This window comes from Nycticebus coucang, chromosome 3, assembly GCF_027406575.1.
Source record: "Nycticebus coucang isolate mNycCou1 chromosome 3, mNycCou1.pri, whole genome shotgun sequence".
In the NCBI taxonomy this organism is placed as follows: Eukaryota; Metazoa; Chordata; class Mammalia; order Primates; family Lorisidae; genus Nycticebus; species Nycticebus coucang.
The window spans coordinates 95,748,295-95,772,214 of NC_069782.1; the positions used below are offsets into that span (position 1 = coordinate 95,748,295).

At 48.8% G+C, this 23,920-nt stretch overlaps 1 pseudogene; it reads left to right on the forward strand.

Annotated features, from left to right (window-relative positions):
• The window catches only part of LOC128581067 (ADP-ribosylation factor-like protein 8B), a 33,514-nt pseudogene extending 14,724 nt beyond the window's left edge, over positions 1-18,790 (forward strand).
• Positions 18,791-23,920: the final 5,130 nt, after the last annotated feature.

A 23,920-nucleotide genomic window follows, 5' to 3' on the forward strand; every position in this document is an offset into this window, starting at 1 on the left:
GCCATTCTCTTGAGTAAAAGTAGTGTTCCCTGGACCAGAGGCTAGTTCAGCTGCAATGCTAACAAGCTCTTTTCCCTGGGACAGTCACCTTACTTCAGTGAACAGTCCAAGTGCTTTATGCGCACTTTCGGTTTCATCACACACAGTATCAGAAAGGTGGGCACTTGAGGGCTCAGAGTCAATGAAACTTATCATCTTTACTGCTTCATCTATGACACCCTTAAATGACAATGGCATATTTTGTCGCTGCCAGTGCATGCATATGAGGAACACAGTGAGACCAGTCCAGACTGGGGCCCCTGCCTTGCTTCCTGCTGAAGTTCCAACAGTTTCACCCACAGAGGCTTTTGAGCCACCAAATGTCATAGCGGTAAAAAGGCAACTATGTCTTTGTTCTTTCAGGAAAGGGTCTTAAACCCTCCAGGAGTCTGTGGGCCTCGCCGTAAAATCATCAATAAAACCCATAGCATGGCTCGTTGCCTGTAGCTCAGCAGCTAAGGCGCCAGACACATACACCAAAACTGGCGGGTTCGAATCCAGCTTAGGCCTGTCAAACAACAATGACAACTACAACCAAAAAAAAAAAGCCAGGCACTGGGTGCCTGTAGTCCCAGCTACTTGGGAGGCTGAGGCAAGAGAATTGCTTAAGCCCAAGAGTTTGAGGTTGCTGTGAGCTGTGATGCCATAGCATCTACGGAGAGTGACATAGTGAGACTCTGTCTCAAACAAAAAAACCCCACAGCACACACAGTTAAAAAGAAATTAGTATAATGCCCAAACTAATATATAAAGGAAAAATAAAAAGAAACTCATAAGTAATTTATAGTAAGTTTATATGCATCTGAATAGGTAAACTGTGCCTTGGCACGATCCCACCAGTAGATATTAGGTGGCCAGCAGCTCACACCACATGTGAAATGTCACAGATGCCTTTAGGACACTGTTTTGGAGACTTGAATCACAGCAGGAAAGCTGCTGTCAGGGCTATAACTTCCTGAAATGTTTAAACTCCTGGCAAATTTCCCTACAAAACAAAGTGCCATTTTCCACTCATTTGCATTCTCAGAGTGTATTTTAAAATGTGCAAAAAATATCTTGTGTTTATTTTATTTTATTATTATTATTATTATTTTTTTTTTTGAGACAGAGCCTCAAGCTGTCGCCCTGGGTTGAGTGCTGTGACATCACAGCTCACAGTAACCCCCAACTTCTGGGCTCAAGTGAGTCTCCTGCCTCCGCCTCCCAAGTAGCTGGGACTACAGGCGCCTGCCACAACGCCCAGCTAGTTTTTGGTTGGCTGTCATTGTTGTTTGGCGGGCCAGGCTGGATTCGAACTCACCAGCTCTGGTGTATGTGGCTGGTGCCTCAGCAGTTTGAGCCACAGGCACCGAGCCTATTTTATTTTATTTTTAAGACAGAGTCTCACTCTGTTGCCCCGTGTCAACAGAGTCTCACTCTATTGCCCTATAGAGTGCCCTGGTGTCAGCCCAGCTGTCATCAACCTCAAACTCCTGGGCTCAAGTGGTCTTCCTGATTAGCTGGGACTATGGGCACCTGCTACTTGGTGCCTGGTTAATTTTTTCTATTTTTGGTAGAGACGAGGTCTCACTCTTACTGAAGCTGGTCTCAAACTCCAGAGCTCAAGCGATCCTCCCTCGTGGGTCCTCCAGAGTGCTAGGACTACAGGCATGAGCCACCATACTGGCCTCTTGTGTTTAGATCTTAAATAGTGTGTGCTTTTGCACTGACTTGAAGTGCAAAACTGAAGGTGTTTCCTCCCACCAAGCCCACAGCTGGAGTTGCCCCAAAAGTGGCAACAGGGAACTTTCCGGGAGTCCCCCCAAACTGTCCCAAGATAGGACTGGTTGGGATCTCAAACAAAGAAGCATTAAGTCAGGGATCAGTCCAAAGTGCTTGTTCCAGAAGTCACAGGGTGCCACAGCCATCCTCACGCCAGGCACTTTCCGCCCAGGTATGCCCCCAGGAAAGGGGTCGCGGTGTGCGATTTCCTTGTGGGTGTGAGGAATTTGGCTCAGGGCCAAGGCCAGTTCTTTCAGTGTTTTGGGCAACTCCTTCCCTCTCTCAGTTCCCCAGGAATGCCTAAGGCCCCAGGTGGGGTAGGAGCCTGCGGGGGAAACCTGCAGCTGGCCAGTCACAAGGCAGGCAAAGTGCCCTGTGCTTTTTGGTCAGGACATAAAAAGAAAGTGGGGGAAATGGGGGACCCTACAGAAGGGACATTTGAAAATCAGGAGAGGACACTTGGGACAGCTTTTTGTCCTAAGAGGCAGCACTGAGCAGTGCAGGATGGTCGCCTTCCTAGTCTCTGACCCAAATGCCTCCCATGTTTCGGCACCAACCAAGATGGTCCCTACACGCACCTAGAAGGCCACAAGGGCAGCTCTGCCCATCGGAGCCCACAGAACTAAGCCCCCTGGAGCTGAGGATCGGCCTCACACCACAGACCCCTTAGGATGACTAAGGGGAAAGGGAGGGAAAGGGAGGGACTGTAAGGAGGGATTGTAAAGAGCAGACTGTAAAATTCTATCTGCCACCAGCTGTGTCCATGGCCCTGGCTGGAAGGGAGTGGCCCAGAGCTGGGCACTTTCTCGGGGGGACCAGACGTGTGTGCTAAACAGTGTCTACATGAGCTTGGCTTCAGGAAGCTGTGCACTGTCAGGGACAGGCAGGACACGCAGCGTTTCCAAACCCCTAAATCTGTCCCCAGCCTTGGGTGGATGTCCCCTGCTCCTGCCCTTCCCTCAGCACAGGCCAATCTCCCCTACCTACTTCTCACCTTGGATATCTCTCCTCTAGGAAGCTCCTCCTGACCTCCTAAGCCCGGCTTGCGTGGCCTGCAGACCTGAGCTCACCCAGCAAAGCCGTGCGCCCTGCTCTATCCCTGCTCAAATCTCTCTCCCCCCAGCAGAGCTGTGAGTGCACAGACAGCTGGACGGCTCTAGTTCTCTCTTGAGCCCACAGGCATAACACAAGGCTGGTGACTGTGCTTAATAATTCCTGTGTATGGCTCAGCGCCTGAGGCTCAGGCAGCTAAGACCCCAGCTACATACACTTGAGCTAGCGGGTTCGAATCCAGCCCAGGCCCACCAAACGACAATGACAGTTGCAACCAAAAAAAAAAAAATAGCCGGGCATTGTGACGGGCACCTGTAGTCCCAGCTACTTGGGAGGCAGAGGCAGGAGAATTGCTTGAGCCCAGGATTTGGAGGTTGCTGTGAGCTATGATGCCATAGTACTCTACCTAGGGCAACAGCTTGAGGCTCTGTCTCAAAAAAAAAAAAAATTCCTGTGGATCAGGCTGGGTGCAGTGGTTCACACCTATAATCCCAGAACTCTCGGAGGCTGAAGTGGGCGGATGGCCTGAGCTCATGAGTTTGAGACCAGCCTGAACTAGAGTGAGACCCCATTTGCAAAATAGCCCTGTATTGTGGCAGGTGCCTGTCGTCCCAGCTATTTGGGAGGTTGAGGCAAGAGAATAGCTTGAGCCCAAGAGCCTGAGGTTGCTGTGAGCTATGACACCATGGCTCTCTACCGAAGGTGACAAAGTAAGATTCTGTCTCAAAAATAATAATAATAATTCCTGTGGACTGAGCAATAGGGAAGTGAATATAGTGAAGGGCTGGAAGGTGTGGGTGATCACAAGTGGACCACCGAACAGAGGCTTCCTCAGGGAGGGTGAGCTGTGGAAAGGGGTGGGGCAGTCTGGAGAACAGGCCACACAGGGGTGGGGGGTTGGGAGGCTGGGTAGGGGACACAGGACCCTTTCCCAGGGAAGATCGCACCTGGTGTGCCCACACCTGACTCCTGGCCAAGGTGACGAAAGAGGAACACTGTGAAAAGCTCCCCACATGGGGAAAGCGCCCTATTCGTGTTCACCCAAAGGAAGCTGGGAGACTGGGAACAGAGGCAGAGGCGGAGCTGGCTGGGGAGGGGAGGTGGGTTGCAGAGACAGGAACGGTGTCAGGCTGCAGCACGGAGGGAGGGAAGAAGGCAGAAGGAAGAGAGGAGAGATTCGTGCTATGGCTGGGCCTCAAGGACTCCGGGACAATGACCCAGCCTGAGGAATGGACTTTCCAAGTGAGGGCGAAACAAGAAACCGCCACTGAAGAAGCTTGTAGGTCCTAAAATGTCTGACGTGCTGGGTCCATGGGCCCATTAAAGACAGCCAATCAGATCGGCCATTGTATAGATGGGGAAACAGAGGCTCAGAGTCCGGTGTGACGTTTGTGGGGCAAAGTCAGGCTTCTTTGCCCCTGCAGAATTTCTCATCTATAATGTCAAGGTTCCTGAGAACAAAATACATCCCCTACTATGCTCCACGTCCTACAGCCCCCATCCATGTGAAATGGATGTGAAATACATCCATTTCACATCTTACAGGGACTCCTGGGGGCTGGTGTGGACACATCCCGCGGCTCAGTGACTGACCAAGACGCTGCAAGACATGACCTCTTGACCTGAAATGTTGGCAACTAGCTGACATTATTTTTTTAAAACATGATGTCTGCAAGATTGTGCAAGTCGAAAGAGTCCTTCAGGGGATGGACTCAACGGCCTCCCATCCGCAAGGTCCAGTTTCAGGCCTGACTTCCTCCTGATTTTGGAAATCCCCAGAAGGGTGATGTGGGACATTTTCCAATGGGGGGAGGGCTGCTGAAGGAGCAGGATGGTGGGAAGGGCGGAGGTGGCGGGCACAGGGGGAGCTGGGGCCTGGAAGCAAAGTTGCTTCCTTTTAATGTGGTTATTCAGTCCATTAATGTAGAAATCCTGAGCGTGTTCACCCTCTTCATTTGTTTTTTTTTTTTGAGACAGAGTCTCACTATGTCGCCTTCAGTACCGTGCTATGATGTCACAGCTCACAGCAACCTCCAACTCTTGGGTTTAAGCGATTCTCTTGCCTCAGCCTCCCAAGCTGGGATTATAGGCGCCTGCCACAATGCCTGGCTATTTTTTTGTTACAGTTGTCGTTGTTTAGCTGGCCCAGGACAGATTAAAATCCTCCATCCTCGAGGACGTGGCTACTGCCCTACCCAGTGAGCTACGGGCACCGCCGCCTTTTATTTATTTTTTATTTTATTTTATTTTTTTGAGACAGAATCTCACTATGTTGCCCTCAGTAGAGTGCTGTTGCAGCATGGCTCACAGCAACCTCCAACTCTTGGGCTCAAGCAATTCTCTTGCCTCAGACTCCCCAGTAGCTGGGACTACAGGTGCCCACCACAACGCTGGCTTTTTTTTGGTTGCAGTTGTCATTGTCACATGCCCCGGGTCTACTAAAAATCATAGCGGCCCGGGCTCTGTGTATGTGGCTGGCACCCTACTCACTGAGCTATGGGCACCAAGCCTACCCTCCTCATTTTAGAGCTGAGGTAATGAAAGGAGTGACTTGCCCAACATGACAGCAGGGCGGTGGCAGGCCTGCCGAGGGGAGGGGCAGGGCTGGAATTCGACCTCCAGGCTCATTCCTTTTCCAGGTAGGAGGTGGCACTGAGTGTCCACAGCCTGCCCGCAGCACTCCCGACTCATCCCACTCAGCAGACAAGGACACTGAGCCACAGGGAAAGGGAGGAGCTCTTTGAAGTCGCCCCAGGTAGACAGAAGTCCCAATGGGCTGGGACAGACGGGTGGCTTCTTGGAGCAGGTGGCCCCCAAAAGGTAGACAGGACAGAAGACAGGAAGAGGGGAGAGGGGTGTGTGTGTGAGAGAGAGATCTGAAAATCACTGGACACTTAGGAAAGGTGTGAAGTGACAATCGAGGCCTCCAAGGGGCTCTCTTGTTAGACTGAGAGCCACCTCACCACAGGGGACCACTGTACACGTTTCCTGCGCATCCCCCAATCCCTCTGTGGCTCACAGGGACGCCCACAGGCTTGTGGTGTGGGGGTCCCGCCAGCCTCTCAGCCCTCAGACCCAGGGCCTCCGCCCGCTCTTTCCTGTGGACACGCCTGAATGAGAGATCACTCCGCGCAGTTTTGGATCCTCTTTCACTTCTCTGTCTCAGGAAACCTGAAGCTCCATCCAGGAGGGCTGCATAAAAATTGCATTGCAAGAGGGGAGGAGGGCGTGACCTGGTCCTAGTTGCAGGGCCTGCAGGGGCCTGGATAACTTGGGGGAGGGAAGGAGAGAGGTGTCAGCAGAGGGAACTGGGCTCTGCAGGGCTGCAGAAACTTCCCTGAGAGCCTCCCCCACAAGCGGACTTGCTGTTAAAAGTGCAATCATTGTGTCCTTTAAAAGTCAGGGTAAGGCCCGGGCCTGCTAAACAATAATGGCAACTACGACAACAACAACAAAAAGTAGCTGGGCATTGAGGCGGGTGCCTGTAGTCCCAGCTACTTGGAAGGCCGAGGCAAGAGGATCACTTGAGCCCATGAGTTTGAGGTTGCTGTGAGCTGTGACACAACAGTACTCTACTGAGGGGAACATAGTTAGACTCTGTCTCGAAAAAAAAGAAAAAAAAGATTTGGCTCGGCGCCCATAAGTCAGTGGTTAGGGCACTGACCACATACATGGAGGCTGGCGGGTTCAGACTTGGCCGGGGCCAGCTAAACAACAATGACAACTGCAACGAAAAAATAGCCAGGCGTTGTGGTGGGCGCCTGTAGTCCCAGCTACTTGGAGGCTGAGGCAAGAGAATCGCTTGAGCCAAAGAGTTTGAGGTTGCTGTGAGCTGTGACAGCACAGCACTCTACTGAGGGCAACAAAATGAGGCTCTCTGTCTTTTAACAAATATTTAGTAAGAAATCACCATGTTGTAGGAAATGTTCTGGCCCTAGGAGCTCCCTTGGTGAACAGATGGATCCTTGCTTCCCTTGAGCTTACAGCCTAGTGAAGGGAGGTTGACAAATAAATGGGAAAACAAATGAATGCATAAGTATCAGTTGTGAGGTGGATTCTGAAGGTTTGGGGTGTCTTGGGGCTTTTGTATGCATGGACAAACATGCCTTTTGTGTATTACTCGTGTGTAGGCTTTTTAAAGCACAAGTATCATACACAATAATACAGTTCAGAAATTTGCTTTTCTCTTAAAAATGCACTGTGGTAGCCCAGCTTGTTGGTATGAGCCTGTTAATCTCAGCTACCTGGGCTGGTGAGGTAGGAGGATAGCTTGAGTCCAGGTCAAAGTTACAGTGACCTACAATGACACAACTACACTCCAGCCTGAATGACATGACAGATCAAGACCTCTGTCTGAGAAAGAAAGAAAGAAAATGTACTGCAGGGAATTTTACCAGTTGACACATATGTCTACCTCTTTTTTTTTGGAGATAGAGTCTCACTTTGTCGCCCTTGGTAGAGTGCTGTGGTGTCAAGCTCACAGCAATCTCAAACTTTTGGGCACAAGTGATTCTTTTGCCTCAGCCTCCTGAGTAGCTGGGACTACAGGGGCGTGACACAACGCCCGCCTATTTTTTTTTAGAGATGGGGTTTTGCTGTTGCTCAGGCTGGTCTCGAACTGTGAGCTCAGGCAATCTACTGCCTCGGCCTCCCAGAGTGCTAGGATTACAGGCATGAGCCACCATGCCCGGCCTTCCTTATTATTTTTATTCTATTGTCTTCCATTTTCCAGATGTGGGGTTGCTGCATCCAAGGCTCTCACAGATTCTTGGAGCACCCGTGGCCGCTGGGGATGGCTGGGAGTAAACAGAGGGACCATGGGTGTGAGGCTATGCCTGGCTCTAAGCATAGTAGCCCTACTTTAATGCCTGACCCTCAGCTCTGCCTGCTCATAAGAATCACCTGAGCAGCTTTTTATTCAGGCTTTCAGTCAGGATTTCTGGGGCCTGAGAGTGGGTATTTTTTTTTTAAAGTTCCTCTCATTTCTCAAAGGGAAGCCAGGGTTGAGAAATACTGGGCTCCCAAGGTGGAGTTCCATATTAAGAACCACGGCCCCAAGGATGACAAGGGCAGATTTTGTTTCTTTTCTTTCTTTCTTTCTTTCTTTCTTTCTTTCTCTTCTCTCTCTCTCTCTCTCTCTCTCTCTCTCTCTCTCTCTCTCTCTCTCTCTCTCTCTCTCTCTCTCTCTCTCTCTCTCTCTCTCTCTCTCTCTCTCTCTCTCTCTCTCTCTCTCTCTCTCTCTCTCTCTCTCTCTCTCTCTCTCTCTCTCTCTTTCTCTCTCTCTCTCTCTCTCTTTCTTTCTTTCTTTCTTTCTTTCTTTCCTTCCTTCCTTCCTTTTTGACAGAGTCTCACTATGTTGCCCCTGGTAGAGTGCTGTGGCACTCTACTTTTTAAAATTAAATTTTTTTTTTTTTTTTTTGGTAGAGACAGAGTCTCACTTTATGGCCCTCGGTAGAGTGCTGTGGCATCACACAGCTCACAGCAACCTCCAACTCCGGGGCTTAAGGGATTCTCTTGTCTCAGCCTCCCGAGTAGCTGGGACTACAGGCGCCCGCCACAACGCCCAGCTATTTTTTGGTTTGCAGTTCAGCTGGGGCTGGGTTTGAACCCACCACCCTCGGTATATGGGGCCGGCGCCTTACCAACTGAGCCACAGGCGCCGCCCTAAAATTTAAAAAATTTTAAAACGATTTATAGGCTCAGTGCCCGTATCTCAGTGGTTAGAGTGCCAGCCACATACACCGAAGCTGGAGGGTTCAAACCCAGCTAGGGCCTGCTAAACAACAATGACAACTACAACCAAACAATAGTTGGACATTGTGGCAGGCACCTGAGTCCCAGTTGCTTGGGAGGCTGAGGCAAGAGAATCACTTTAGCCCAAGAGTTTGAGGTTGCTGCGAGTTGTGACTCCATGGCATTCTACCCAGGGTGACAGCTTGAGACTCTGTCTCAAAAAAAAAAAAAAAATTTAAATTAAATTTTAAAAAGTAAAGTTCTCCCTGGTTCTATCCCACAAAAGCCATTGCAGTACCATTTTGGTTCACTTGCTTCCGATGTTTCTCCTAAGCCCTTTTTAGATAGCTGAGGTCATTTGGCACAAATAATTTCACATCCTATTTTTTTCCACCTGATATTTTAATGTAAGCATTTTCCACCATCAAAAAAAGCCCGACAAATGTCACCATGATTGGTTGTATAACGTTACGAGTGTCTGGATTTTCTTTTCTTTTCATAGTATTCATGCTCTGATTGGATTGTATTTCTTTATAACTTTATTGTTGTAAGACATTTAGATTGTCTCCAGTCTTTTAGCATTCTGACTAATGCCCTGATAGGCATCTTTATAGGAAGCTTTCCTGGCCATTGGCCTTCAGATCCATTTGTAGAAGTTAAATTAATGGGCAAAAGGGAAGGAACACATTTGAGTCCCTCGGTACTCATTGCCAAATTACTCTCTACAAGGGTGGAGCCTGTCTTCAGCAGAGCAGCTGGAACAAACCCACCTCTTGAGATGGAATTTTCCATTTCATTTCCTTCCTTCCTTCTCTGTTGCCCCAGGCTAAAGGGCCATGGTGTCAGCCTAGCTCACAGTAACCTCAAACTCCTGGGCTCAAGTGATCTTCCTGCCTCAGCCTCCCAAGTACCATGGTTCCCGCCATGTCACCTGGATAAGGTCTTCTATTTTCAATAGAGATTGGATCTCGCTTTTGCTCAGACTGGTTTTTGCTCAGACTAGTTTCAAACTCCTGAACTCAAGTGATCCTCCCCCCTCTGCCTCCCAGCGTGCTAGGATTATAGATGTGAGCCACCACATCCACCCTCCATTTCATTTTCTAGTCTGGCCCGTTGGTTTTCTGAATCATCTCCTTGCAAACAGACTCAGTTTTCCCTACTTCTGTCCTCCTCCCCTGTGGTTTAGTGAGTAGAGCAGGGTCCTGAGGGTTTAAATCATGACTAAGCAAGTGTCTGGCTGTGTGGCTTTCGGAAAATCATTTGACCTCCCTAGGCCTTCATTTTTGTCCTCTAGTTACTGGACAAAGAGGTCTAGCCGCCTATCACTGTCAGGCAATATGCAGAGACGGCGATAGGTCCACTGAACTTTACCTGTCAGAAGGCTGGCGATTCTGGAGAACAGTGGGAGCAGCCTCTCCAAGGCTGTTCTGTTCCTCCATTTCTGGAATCACAGTTTTATACATAAAAGTTCAAAGCAAAGACCACACAAACCTCTGTTCCAAATAATACTCAGCATAACTCAGTAACCTATTATGACATTCTAATTCAAAAGTTAATCTCCTAAATCAATCTACCCAAACTACTCAAGATAGGCATCTTTGGGGGGAGGGAGCTAAATTTACAAAACAGTAAAAATGGGAGACGGGAAGTAAAGGTCACTTAGGACATAAAGGGACCAGACCAGCTCTGTCACATCTGCCCTGATCTCACTCCACCTTATTCTCACTAGGCGCTTTCACTCTAGCTCTTGCCTTCCCTCCCATGTGGCTTGAGTGGTAATGTATCTCTTCCTCATTAGTACAGTAAAAGGAAAAAAAAAAAGAAGATAAGGTACCTGATCTTGCTTTCCAGAGGTCAGAGGGGGTTGGTGTTGTTTTGTTGTTGTTGTTGTTGTTGTTGAGACAGAGTCTCTCTCTCTTTTTTTTTTGAGACAGAATCTCACTATGTCACCCTCGGTAGAGTACTGTGCCATCACAGCTCACAGCAACCTCAAACTCTTGGGCTTAAGCAATACTCTTGCCTCAGTCTCCCAAGTAGCTGGGACTACAGGCACCAGCCACAACCCCCAGCTAATTTTTTTTTTTTTTTGCAGTTATTGTTATTTAGCTGGCCTGGGCTGGGTTCGAACCTGCCAGCTTGGGTGTATGCAGCTGGCATCACCACCACTGTGCTACAAGTGGAGGGGTTTGGTGTTGTTATCGTTCTTCTCCAGGATAAAACCAAACTTTTCCCTCCAAATTCTCCCCCAGAGATTTCTGGCTAGAAATGCTTCCTTGCTTTGTAAGGGGACCATCATGCATCCTGCCAGCACCATGAAAGTGCCTCAAAAGGGGTAGAAAGGTGCCCTTTCTTTGGAAACTCTCCATGAGGCCATGCCTCTCCCAGGAGACAGTGATAAGGGCCTATTGGCTCACAGATAGTTCTATTTCCCCTCCCTTGGAAGTCAGTACAGAGAAGGTGCAAGTTCCTTGGCCTGGGAAGTAGCACTAAAACCCCTACACTCATTCAACCATTCACACATGCACGTGAAGGGGAGAAAATATATATAATCTTTTCTCAACCCTCATAAATTCTCAGTTGAGACACTCTCCTGAAACAAAGCACTGATTAATAACAGAAAAGCAAGCATTTATAATAATGTGAGCCCTGCCCATCACAGGGGAGAAATCTCAACTCAAAAGTAACTTGTAAAATGGTGGCTCAGCGTCCTAGCTTATGTGGTGTATCTAACAATGAACAATAAATTTAGAGGTGACAAAGCAAAGAGAGAGCAGGGCCAAGTGTAGAGGCACAAACCTATAATCCTAGCCTTTTGGGAAGCCAAGGAAAGGGGCTCTCTGGAGGCCAGGAATTCGAGATCCTGTCTTGATAAAAAATAGAAAAATTGCTGAGGCAAGAGAATTGCTTAAGCCCAAGAGTTTGAGGTTTCTGTGAGCTGTGACGCCACAGCACTCTACCCAGCTTGAGACTCTGTCTCAAAAAAAAAAAAAGAAAGAAAGAAAAATTAGGCTGATATTGTGGCAAGTTCCTCTAGTCCCAGATGCTTGGGAGACTGAGGCAAGAGGATTGCTTAAACCCAGGAGTTTGAGGTTGCTGTGAGCTAGGCTGACACCATGGTACTTTAGCCTGGGGGGCGGAAAACAGGCCAGACTTGGTGGTTCACATCTGTGATCCTAGCACTCTGGGAGGCTGAGGTGGGTGGATTGAGCTCAGGAGTTTGAGACTAGCCTGTGCAAGAGCGATACCCTGTCTCTATTAAATAGAAAAATCAGTCAGGTGTTTTGGGTGCCTGCCAGCTACTTGGGAGGCTGAGGCAAGAGGATCACTTGAGCCCAGGAGTTTGAGGTTGCTGTGAGCTATGATGCTATGGCACTATACCTAGGGCAAAAGAGTAGACTCTGTCTCCAAAAAGAAAAAATGAAAAAAAGAATCCCATGGCTTGGTGTCTGTAGCTCAAGCGGCTAAGGCACCAGCCACATACACCAGAGTTGGCAGGTTTGAATCCAGCCTGGGCCTGCCAAACAACAATGACAGCTACAACCAAAAAATAGCCAGGCACTGTGGCTGGTGTCTGTAGTCCCAGCTACTTGGGAGGCTGAGGCAAGACTTAGGCTCAGGGGTTGGAGGTTGCTGTGAGCTCTGATGCTACGGCACTCTACCCAGGGCAAGAGCTTGAGGCTCTGTCTCAAAAAAGAGAAAAGAAAAAGAAAAAAAGAAAAAAAATCCCAAAAAACAAAAATAGAAAAATTAGCCGGGTGTGGTGGCACACACCTGTAGTCCCAGCTACTTGGAAGGCTGAGGCAAGAGGATTGCTTGAGCCCAGAAGTTTGGGGTTGCTGTGAGCTAGAACACCATGGCACTCTACCTAGGGCAATAGAGTGAGAAATAAATGATAGATAAATATATAAATATTTGAATTTTTTTATCCATGCAAATGATGCATTTTGTGCCTTGTCATATATTATATATGTTCTTTTAATATTTTTTCCACCCCAACTTGGACTTCAGATTTAGTTCCTCTGATTTAAGAATACCCTCTGTGGCTCAGCTCCCGTAGCTCAGTGAGTAGGGTGCCAGCCACATTTACCAAGGTTGGCAGGTTTGAGCCTGGCCCAGGTCAGCTAAACAACAATGACAACAACAACCAAAAAATAGTCAGGAGTTGTAGTGGGTGCCTGTAGTCCCAGCTATTCTGGGGGCTGAGGCAAGAGAATCATTTAAGCCCAAGAGTTTCAGGTTGCTGTGAGCTGTGCTGCCATGGCACTCTATCAAGGGCGACATAATGAGACTCTGTCTCTAAAAAAAGAATACCCTCTGCCTCACACCCTGTCAACACAGTCAGCCAAGACCACACTTGCTTTCTGTCAGAAAATGGAATGGTGAGTCCCCATGACAACCTTTTTTGCTTCTGAGTCTTGGTGGGTCAGCTGAGTGCTGGCCTGCCTGGTTCCTGCCCTCACCGATGTGCTGGGAGCAGGCTCTCCCTCCAGGTCCCTTCTCTAACTACCACTTCTTTGCGGACAGGGGTTTTTCACAGGGCAGTGCACCATAAAAAACATGGTTGGGCAGGAATTGTGCCTTCTCTGTGGGAGGTAGGAGGACACCAGAAAAAGGGACAGAGGGAAGCAGGATGGAAGTCACAGGATCTTCATTGTGCATCCAGGACTTGGGCAAGGACAGCTCTGAGGGACAGTTGGGCAAGATCTGCTTGATCCAACCCAACTTAAGTCCCAACCCTGTGTGACTTTGACAAATAATCTAACCTCTCTGGGGCCCATCTGTCAAGTAGGAAAAGTTAGTCTAGCCTTGCCTAACTCTCAGGGAGTTGTGAAGATGGAGCTGGTGAGGGGCAGGCTTTGGAAGAGTCATCTTGCTGGGCTCCCAGGAAACTCCACCATGCAGCTGCAGCCTTACCTGGAACTGGTTTGTGGCTCTAGGGCTTAGGGTCCCAGAGACTCAGGGTGCCCAGATCAGGGACTTGAGAGCCAAGTGGTCAACTGGTCAGCTTGGCTGCTGTTCGTGGCACTCTCTGTACTACCCACAGCACAAGCTTACCATTCGAGGGCATTTCCTTATTTAGTGATATTGCTTGATCATGATCTGACTGGCCCAATTCCCAGGAGAGCAGAGAAGCAGGAAGGAAAGAGCTGCTAACAGTCCCCTGAGCCCAGACATAGCCTCACTCCCCCTGTGGCGCTCACAGTGACACAGTGAGCTTCAGTTTCCCCTTCTGAGCTCTTGCGTTCCAGGCTGACCTCTGAAGGCATGGTGCTGAGGATCTAATGGGGGACGTTAGTGCCCTACCGTGTTAGGGCCTCTGTGCCCACGGGAGCTGCGGACCTGGGAAGCCACACACACGAGCAAAGCCACACACCAGGCTAGGGTAAGAAATGTTTTTCAAAATCTGATGCAAACAAGCTTTCAAGTCACATGCACAACTTCCAGATAGGTGCACGTGCTCAAGGGCAGTGCAGGTGAAAGGGACCTGGTGGCACAGTGCACAGTGGGCTGAGAGTTGGGAATCTGGGTTGACTCCCTAATCTTCTGGAGGGTGATCTTGCCCCTGAACTCTCAGAGCTGCCCATTCCCCATTGGTGCAGTCAGGGCAATAATCTGCTTTCAGCTTTGCTGGTTTCAGTTCCTCTCACTCCTGCTAGGGCTGTGACTTGCAGGACTGGGACTTTGGCCCCTCTTTCTCATCAGGGACGGGACCCCACATACAGTGAGTAGGTTGTCATCCTCCCCCCATTCACTGACCCCCTGACCCATCGTGATCCTCAGGGCTGCTGGTGAGTGGCGGTGACCAGATGTCCCTGGTTACTCTCAAATGTCTCTTGGGCATTCTTCCACCACAGGGTGTAGGACCCACCTACACTTCCATCTCTGAAGGCCCATGGCAGACCAGAATCCAGCAGGCTTCCTGAACAGGGAGGGAAATGGAGAGCATAAGGTGCAATCAGCTGAGTCATGGGCCCCCAGCCCCACCCCCTGGAAGAAAGGTGCCTGCCAGGCCCAGACCTGCCCTCAAAAATTAAGCCTTTTCCAGAAATACAAGCTGCTATTAACCCGGGGGAGGGTGGAACATCCCAGTTTCTGACCCTGCTATGTAGCCTTGTCCCTGTAACACCCAGAACAAAGTTTGAGAATCACTCCTCCTCTTTCCCTGGGCTGGACTCCTAAAGCCTGTGAGATTAAATGAAATCTCAAGTTATTTTTTTAAGCAGATTATCTAAAGGGCTAAAGACCAAAACAGTGGAAAAAGTCTCGCTCAGGGAGCCAGGAAACTTGGGTTCTGTCTGAGCACTAGCCTATTCTTGCAGGGTAAACTGGAGGAGTCCCTTGCTGCCTCTGAGCCTCGGATTCTCGCACTGTGGCTCACGCCTGTAATCTTAGCACTTTGGGAGGCCGAGGCAGGTGGACTGCCTGAGATCATGGGTTCAAGATCAGCCTGAGCAAGAGCGAGACCTTATCTCTAAAAATGGACCTCTGGGCAAGCTTTCTTCTTCCGTCCCCTATTTTTAGAGATGAGGTCTTGCTCTTGTTCAGGCTGGGTAGGGCGCTCAGTGGGTAGGGCACCGGCCACATACACCAAGGCTGACAGGTTCGAACCCAGCCCGGGCCTGCTAAAACAATAATGGCAACTGCAACAACAACAATAAAAATAGCCGAGCGTTGTGCGTGCGCCTATAGTCCCAGCTACTTGGGAGGCTGAGGCAAGAGAATCACTTGAGCCCAAGAGTTTGAGGTTGCTATGAGCTGTGACACCATAGCACTCTACCCAGGGCAACAGTTTGAGACTCTATCTCACAAAAATAAATAAATAAATCAATAAATAGTGGACATTGTGGCAGGTGCCTGTGGTCCCAGCTACTTGGGAGACTGAGGCAAGAGAATCTCTTGTGCCCAAGAGTTTGAGGTTGCTGTGAACTATGACACAATGGCACTCTACCAGGGGTGACAAAGTGAGCCTCTGTCTCAAAAAAAAAAAAAAAAAAGAAAGAATGCCCTTGAGCCAAGGACTCCTTGAGGGGTTGTAAGTTCCATCGAGTCCCTTGTTTTTTTCTTTTTTTGGAGACAGAGTCTCAGTTTGTTACCCTTGGTAGAGTGCTGTGGCATCATAGCTCACAGCAACCTCAAACTCTTGGGCTCAAGTGATTCTCTTGCCTCAGTCTCCCAAGTAGCTAGGACTACACATGGCCACCATAAGGCCCAACTATTTTTAGAGATGGGGTCTCACTCTGGCTCAGGCTGATCTCAAACCTGTGAGCTCAGGCAAAATACTCTCCTCAGCCTCCCAGAGTGCTAGGATTACAGGCATGAGCCATCACATTCAGCCCATTGCTCATTTTCTGCAAGTGGTGATACTTGGGCTGGAGTCACATCTGTGGCTCAGCATGTGAGTCTGCTGAGTCGTGTGGCTCACACAGGGCTTGTCAGGCACCCAGAAGGTTCTGAGGAGGGCTGACCCTTATGGCTCAGCATCCACAGGAGCATGTGACTCAGGCAGCTGCTGCCATGGCTTGCAATGGGTTTCTTGACCCCAGGTGAAGGCTCGAAGGCCTAAGGGGTACTGTGTTTGCCTTGGCAAGGGTGGGCCCTGGCATTGTCTCCTCCTGGGCCCCTGTGAGCAAAGTCTGAAGGTGAATGAAGCCCACTTCCCTTTTGACAGTCTCATGACACCAAGGGGTTTAGCCTTTTGTAAAGCTCTAAGGGAAAAGGGTTTGTGATCGGTTTGGAAATTTGGAAAATGCCCAATTGCTCATTAGCTGCTGCTTGTGGGACCAGAAAAGAATTTCTCTAGGCCAAGATTAGACTGTAAGAGTAAATGTTTGTTTTATATTTGAGAGAGGGGAAATAGTGGAGGGGCAGAGATGAGAAAGTAAGAGCAGAAAGCAAGGTGCAGAGAGTGAGAGACGGGAAGAAGGGGGGAGAGAGAAAAGGAGTGTGAGAGAAAGCCAGAGAATGGCAGAAAGAACGACGGAGAAGGCAGGCTGGAGAGAGAAAAGAACAGAGAGAAAGGACGGGAAAGGGAGGGGAGGAATTTCGAAAGAAAAGAAAAGAAAAAGAAAGTAAAGAAAGAAAGGAAGGGAAGAGGAGGTGGGAAGGAAGAAAGAAAAGAAAAGAAAAAGAAAGAAAAGAGGGGAGGGAAGGGGAGGGAAGAAGAAAGCTTGCCCAGAGGTCGAGCAGGTAGCTGAATTTCAGGGAGAGGAAGGTAATTGCAGCTTTGTGCACGTGAATTGATAGAGTCCAATGTAGAACCCTCCGGCCCAAATAGAACTGTCCTGCCCAGGAAAGAATACCTTTCCCTTCCCGCCCAGGAAGGAATGAGTGAGCCAATCCCTACACCCCCAACTTTACATTCTCACTCCACGTTCACCCATGTGCTGACCTCTTTTACAAACTCAGCCCACTTGCGCCTTGGTGAGTAAAGGCCATGTTGCCCACTCAGAACCTGGACTCCGCTTCCTTTTGTTCATATCTCAGAATAATCTCTCATTTTTGGTCCTTAACTGCTCATGAATGTTGTCTTTATTTTTCCTCAGGTAAGGGTGCAGGTGCACATTTTTCCAGGTGTTTCCAATCCTTAGGCCTGATTGTTCATCTGTAAAGGACCCTGAGGAATCACTTGAAGAAAGCTTAAAGGAACAAATTCTAAAAGACAGAGCAGCTGGGGAAGTGAAAAGAGAATGCACATTTCCTTTTGGTCTGTTTTAGATTTCTCCTTGGTTGTGAAAACAGAACCCACAAGTGAGGGTGTGGGGGGTGAGGGCTGGCAAGAGAAAGAAAGCGGGACAGAGAGAGGCAGAGAGAGATTGATTTTAATCCTTATTGAAAAGCTATGAGTTGGGCATTGCCTGTTGCTCAGGGGGTAGGGCGCCGTGGCAGGTTTGAACCCGGCCCTGGCCAAACTGCAACAAAAAAATAGCCTGGCATAGTAGTCCCAGCTACCCAGGAGGCTGAGGCAAGAGAATCGCTAAGCCCAAGAGCTGGAGGTTGCTGTGAGCTATGACGCCATGGCACTCTACCGAGGGTGATAAAGTGAGACTCTGTCTCAAAAAAAAAAAAAGAATGTGAGACAGGAGGTAAAGGTCATTTAGGACCTAAACTGACCTGACCAGCTGTGTAATGTTGGCCCTAGCCTGACTGACTCCATCTTATTTTCACCACATGTGCTTTCACCAGGTTCCTTATAAAATGGGACTAATAATAATAATTGTCAATCTTACTGCACATTGTCCTAGTCACTCTACATGTATTAACTCAATTTCTCACAACTGCTCTAGAAAGAAGTTACTATTTTGGCTTCATTTTGCAGATGAGGAAACTAAGGCACAGATAAGCCACAGATATTTTGCCCAGCTCACTCAGCCAGTCCATGGTGAAGCTGGGATATGAGCCAGGCTGTCTGACCTCTGTCCTGGAAGACTCTGCCCCTTATTCACACCCGACTCATGGACTTTGTGAAGTTTTTTTTTTTTTTTGCTCAGTGACATTTAAATGAGATGGAGTAGGTTTGCTCTTCTGGAAGGAGGAGATGGCGCTGACGCTCGTGGGGTTGCAGTACTCGGGGAAGACCACCTTTGTCAATGTCATGGCGGTAAGCCCCCGCCCACCCACTCGCTTAGGTCTTGTCAGGTCAATTCAGTGAAGATATGATCCCCACAATGGGCTTCAACATGAGGAAAGTAACTAAAGGTAACGTCACAATAAAGATCTGGGACATAGGAAGGCAGCCCCGATTTCGAAGCATGTGGGAACGGTATTGCAGAGGAGTCAATGCTGTTGTTTACATGATAGATGCTGCAGATCGTGAAGATAGAAGCCTTTCAAAATGAGCCTCTCAAAATAATCTTCTAGATAAACCACAGTTACAAGGAATTCCAGTGCTAGTACTTGGAAACAAGAGAGATCTTCCTAATGCCTTGGATGAGAAATAGCTAATTGAAAAAATGAATCTGTCCGCTATTCGGGACAGGGAAATTTGCTGCTATTCAATTTCTTGCAAAGAAAAGGATAATATAGATATCGCGCTTCAGTGGCTTATTCAACATTCAAAATCTGGAAGAAGCTGAAGCATCTCCTGAAGTCTTCCAGTCCTTCTTGCCTATAATCCTGAATTATTGTCCGTTCTTCTGAAGTACTTCCCGGAATATGGTCCTTCCTAAACCTAAGAAATTGCCTTTTTTCAGAGTTTATTTCTCAGGTGCACTGCTGAAGATGTGTATCCCTAATCCTTCATAAATCAGCTAGAGTTGTCATGATAAAGCCAGCACACATAAAAAGGCTTCTTATAGTTGTCTTAAAAAAAATAATAAAAAAATAAAATAAATGAGATGGAGTATATAGAGGGTGCAGAGTCCAGCACATAGTGGAGCCACAGCCTTTCCCCTCATTCCCTCCAGGGGTAGAGAGGGCCCATGTAAATGCCCAGCAACACTGAGGACATCTACCCACTGGAAGCATGGAAGGCTCAGAGCTGGGTAGGGGCTGGACCACCTGCACCCAGGTCTCTCATAGCCCCATTGGTGAGGAAGACAGCACAACTGGAGAGGGACAATACCTTGCCCAAGGTCCTGCAGTTCAGCTGTGATGCGTGGGAACCAGGAACATGTCTGACTCCTGCCAGGGCCTTTTCTGTGAACCATGGCCTCCTAGACAAGGATAAGAACCTGCTGGGAGGCTTGGTGCCTGTGGCTCAAGCGGCTAAGGTGCCAGCCACATACACCTGAGCTGGTGGGTTCGAATCCAGCCCGGGCCCGCCAAACAACAATGACGGCTGCAACCAAAAAATAGCCGGGCGTTTTGGCAGGCGCCTGTAGTCCCAGCTACTTGGGAGGCAGAGGCAGGAGAATCACTTGCGCACAGGAGTTGGAGGTTGCCATGAGCTGTGATGCCTTGGCATTCTATCTGGGGTGACAGCTTGAGGCACTGTCTAAAAAAAAAAAAAAGAAAAAAAAAAAAGAATCATCTGGGATGTGGGGATAGGCCCTCCCGTTTTGAGTCTGAGTGTTGTTAGACACTCCTTTTGCAGCTGCTGGGCAGCTAGGGGAGGGGCTGTGGGGGCTGTGGGGGCTGCCGGGGCTGCGGGGGCTGCGGGGAGCACCTGCTATTGTGGGCAGACCCGGGGGAGCCTCAGCTCACAAACGGCACAGCAAGCTTCTCAGCAGCTGGTGTTAGGAGGGTTTGTGGCTGTAGACTGGGATTCTCTCTCACTCCCCAATGTTGATGTCACTGCCATGTCAGCCACTGCAGGACCCTGCTACCACCACAGGGTGGAGGTGACTGTGGCCCTGGGACTGTGGGGTGGTTGCACTTGGAGGAAAGGTGCCTGGCTGTAGGTTGTGGACCAAATAAATTAGGCCCATGGGGGGACAGCAAGCCAACTGTGCCCTGGCTCTGGGACAGTTTTCCCCAATTTCTTTCTCTGCTTGAGGAAACCTCTTCTTCCCCTTCTTAATAAATAAAAGGGAAGCAACCACCCTCCCCTGGCCCCTGTTTTTTCACCTATAACCTCCTCCTCCCTGTGGTTCCTGTTTCTGGTGTGCTGAGTATGCATCTCACATCTACCCTCACCTCATTTTTTTTTTTTCTTTCTTTTTTTTTTTGAGACAGAGCCTCAAGCTGTCACCCTGGGTAGAGTGCTATGGCTTCACAGCTCACAGCAACCTCCAACTCCTGGGCTCAAGCAATTCTCCTACCTCTACCTCCCAAGTAGCTGGGACCACAGGTGCCCGCCACAATGCCTGGCTATTTTTTGGTTGCAGCTATCATTGTTGTTTGCCGAGCCCCGGTTGGATTCGAACCCGCCAGCTCAGGTATATGTGGCTGACGCCTTAGCCACTTGAGCCAAGCCCACAGTTTTTTATGTAAAAATTCAAAGCAAAGACCATGTTAACCCTTATTTTAAAGAATAATCAGCATAACTCAGAGACCTTTTGCACATTCCAGTTCAAAAGTTAATCTCTCAGGCCAGGTGAGGTGGCTCACGCTTGTAATTAGAGCACTCTGGGAGTCCGAGGCGGGCTGTCAAGGGTTTGAGACCAGCCTGAGCAAGAGCAAGACCCCATGTCTAAAAAATAGGTGGGCATTGTGGTGGGGGCTTGTAGTCCCAGCTACTTGGGAGGCTGAGGCAAGGGGATCGCTTGAGCCCAAGTTTAAGGTTGCTGTGAGCTATGACTCCATTGCACTCTAGCAAGGGCAACAAAGTGAGGCTCTATCTCAAATAAAAACAAAAAGCACAAGTTAATCTCCTAGATCAATCCACCTACACTACTCAAGATAGGCATCTTTAGGGTGGGATCTAAATTTATAAAACAGTAAGAATGGGAGATAGGGGGTGAAGTTGAGGCAGGACCTAAACCACCAGACCAGCTGTGTCCTGTCTGCCTCAGCCTGACTAAGTCCATCTTATTTTCTCTCAGCCCCATCCCCCTGCAACCAATTAACCTACTTCTTATCTCTGTGGATTTCACTATTCTGCACGTTTGTTACAAATGGAACCCTGTGAAATGTTGCCTTTTGTGTGTGGCTTCTTTCATTTAGCCTAATGTTTTCAAGGTTTATTTGTGTTGTAGCATGTTTCCTATTTGATGTTTTTTTTTGTTGTTGTTGTTTATTTTGAAACAGAGTCTCACTTTGTCACCCTTGGTAGAGTGCCCTGGTGTTATGCTTCACAGCAACCTCAAACTCATGGGCTCAAGGGATCCTCTTGTCTCAGCCTCCCAAGTAGCTGGGACTATAGGCGCCTGCCACAACGCCAGCTATTTTTTAGAGATTGGGGTGGGGGGAGGAGTCTCGCTCTGGCTCAGGCTGGTCTTGAACTCATGAGTGCAGGCAATTGACCCGCCTGGGCCTCCCAAGTGCTGGGATGATAGGTGTGAGCCAGTGCACCAGCCCCTACTTGATGTTTTTTTTTTTTGTAGAGACAGAGTCTCACTGTACCGCCCTCGGGTAGAGTGCAGTGGCGTCACACGGCTCACAGCAACCTCTAACTCTTGGGCTTACGCGATTCTCTTGCCTCAGCCTCCCGAGTAGCTGGAACTACAGGCGCCCGCCACAACGCCCGGCTATTTTTTTGTTGCAGTTTGGCCGGGGCTGGGTTTGAACCCGCCACCCTCGGCATATGGGGCCGGCGCCCTACTCACTGAGCCACAGGCGCCGCCCGCCCTACTTGATGTTTTTCTGTAGCTGAATCATGTTGCATTGTCTGGATGCATCCTGTTTTGTTTATCTCCTCATCAGTCGATGTTGAGCTACTATGAATAATGCTGCTGTGAACTCAAATAAAATCTTAAGGTTTCCTCCCCCTTACAGATTGACTGCACCTCCTCTTAGCTAAGAGGATCCCTAAAGCTGAGTTGGCAGCCCTGGGAAAGGAGATCAGACAGGTGTCATCATGCCTCCTGCCCTTCTTAGAGATGTCCTCTGTGACTCACTAACAGGCCTAAGGCTATGCAAGATTTACCTGCAGGTCCTCAAATAGATAACAAACTACTTGAGTCTGTCTAGTACTTCCTCTCTAACTAACAGACCCTTTCTCTTAAGCATTCCTTTTCCCTGACTCCTGGTCTTTTAGACAGAGCCTAACTTTCAGACAATTATCAGCTATGGAATCTTAAAACTCACCTATAACCTGTAAGCTACCTCTTCCAGATGTCCTACCTTTTGGGGCCAAACCAGTACATATTTTCCATGTATTGACTTATTGCCTTGCCTGTAAGTCCTGTCTCCCCAAAATGTATAAAACCGAACTATAGGCTCAGCGCCGGTAGCTCAGTGAGTAGGGCGCCAGCCACATACACCGAAGGCGGCGGGTTCAAGCCCAGCCCAGGCCTGCTAAACAACTATGACAACTGCAACCAACAAACGGCCGGGCATTGTGGTAGGCACCTGTGGTTCCAGCTACTCGGGAGTCTGAGGCAAGAGAATTGCTTGAGCCCAGGAGTTTGAGGTTGCTGTGGGCTGTGATGCCATGGTACTCTACCAAGGGTGACAAAGTGAGACTCTGTCTCAAAAAAAAAAAACAAACAAACCTATAACCCCACCACTGCAAGCAAGTCCACGTGCCAAACTGTTTTCCCAGCAGCCACACCATTTTGTATTCCCACCAGCAACATAAGAAGGTCCTGATTTCTCCACAGCCCTGCCAACACTATTATAATCATCTGTTTGATGCTAGCCACCCTAGCAGGCTCTTTGTGGTTTTGATTTGCATTTCTCTGATGACTAATGTCGAATTTCCCTTTTTGCGCTTATTAGCCATTCAAGTTTATTCCTTTTTAAGTTTTGATCTTCTTTATTTATTAAAAGTGGGAAATATTGGCTCAGTGCCTATAGCTCAGCGGCTAGGGCACCAGCCACATACACCAGAGCTGGCAGGCCAGCTGGCTACCGAATCTAGCCCAGGCCTCCCAAACAACGACAACTACAACCAAAAAATAGCTGGGTGTTGTGGTGGGTACCTTTGGTGGGTTTAGTCCCAGCTACTCTGGAGGCTGAGGCAAGAGGATCACTTAAGCCCAAAAGTTTGAGGTTGCTGTGAGCTGTGATGCCATAGCACTTTACAGAGGGTGACCAAGTGAGACTCTGTCTCAATAAATAAATAAAATAAAAGTGGGAAATATTTTTACAATATATAGTTTGAACTCTATAGGCAGTTTAGTAAAAGTCTCCATTCCATTCTGCCCTAAATCCTTCTAGAGATATTCTAGGCAAGTATGATGAAATATGCATACATAGGCTTGGCACCTGTGGCTCAAATGACTAAAGTGCCAGCCACATACACCTGAGCTGGAGGGTTTGAATCCAGCCTAGGCCTGCCAAACAACAATGACAGCTGCAACTGAAAAATAGCTGGGCACTGTGGCAGGCACCTGTAGTCCCAGCTACTTGGGAGGCCGAGGCAGGACAATCGCTTCAGCCCAGGAGTTGGAGGTTGCTGTGAGCTGTGATGCCATGGCACTCTACCAAGGGTGACAGCTTGAAGCTCTGTCTCAAAAAAAAAAAAAAAAAAAAAAAAGGCGGTGCCTGTGGCTCAGTCGGTAAGGCGCCGGCCCCATATACCGAGGGTGGCGGGTTCAAACTCGGCCCCGTCCAAACTGCAACCAAAAAATAGCCGGGTGTTGTGGCAGGTCCCTGTAGTTCCAGCTACTCGGGAGGCTGAGGCAAGAGAATCGCTTAAGCCCAGGAGTTGGAGGTTGCTGTGAGCTGTGTGAGGCCACGGCACTCTACCGAGGGCCATAAAGTGAGACTGTCTCTACAAAAAAAAAAAAAAAAGAAAGAAAGAAAAGAAAAAAAAAGAAATATGCATACATAGTTTCTTTTTTGAATACAA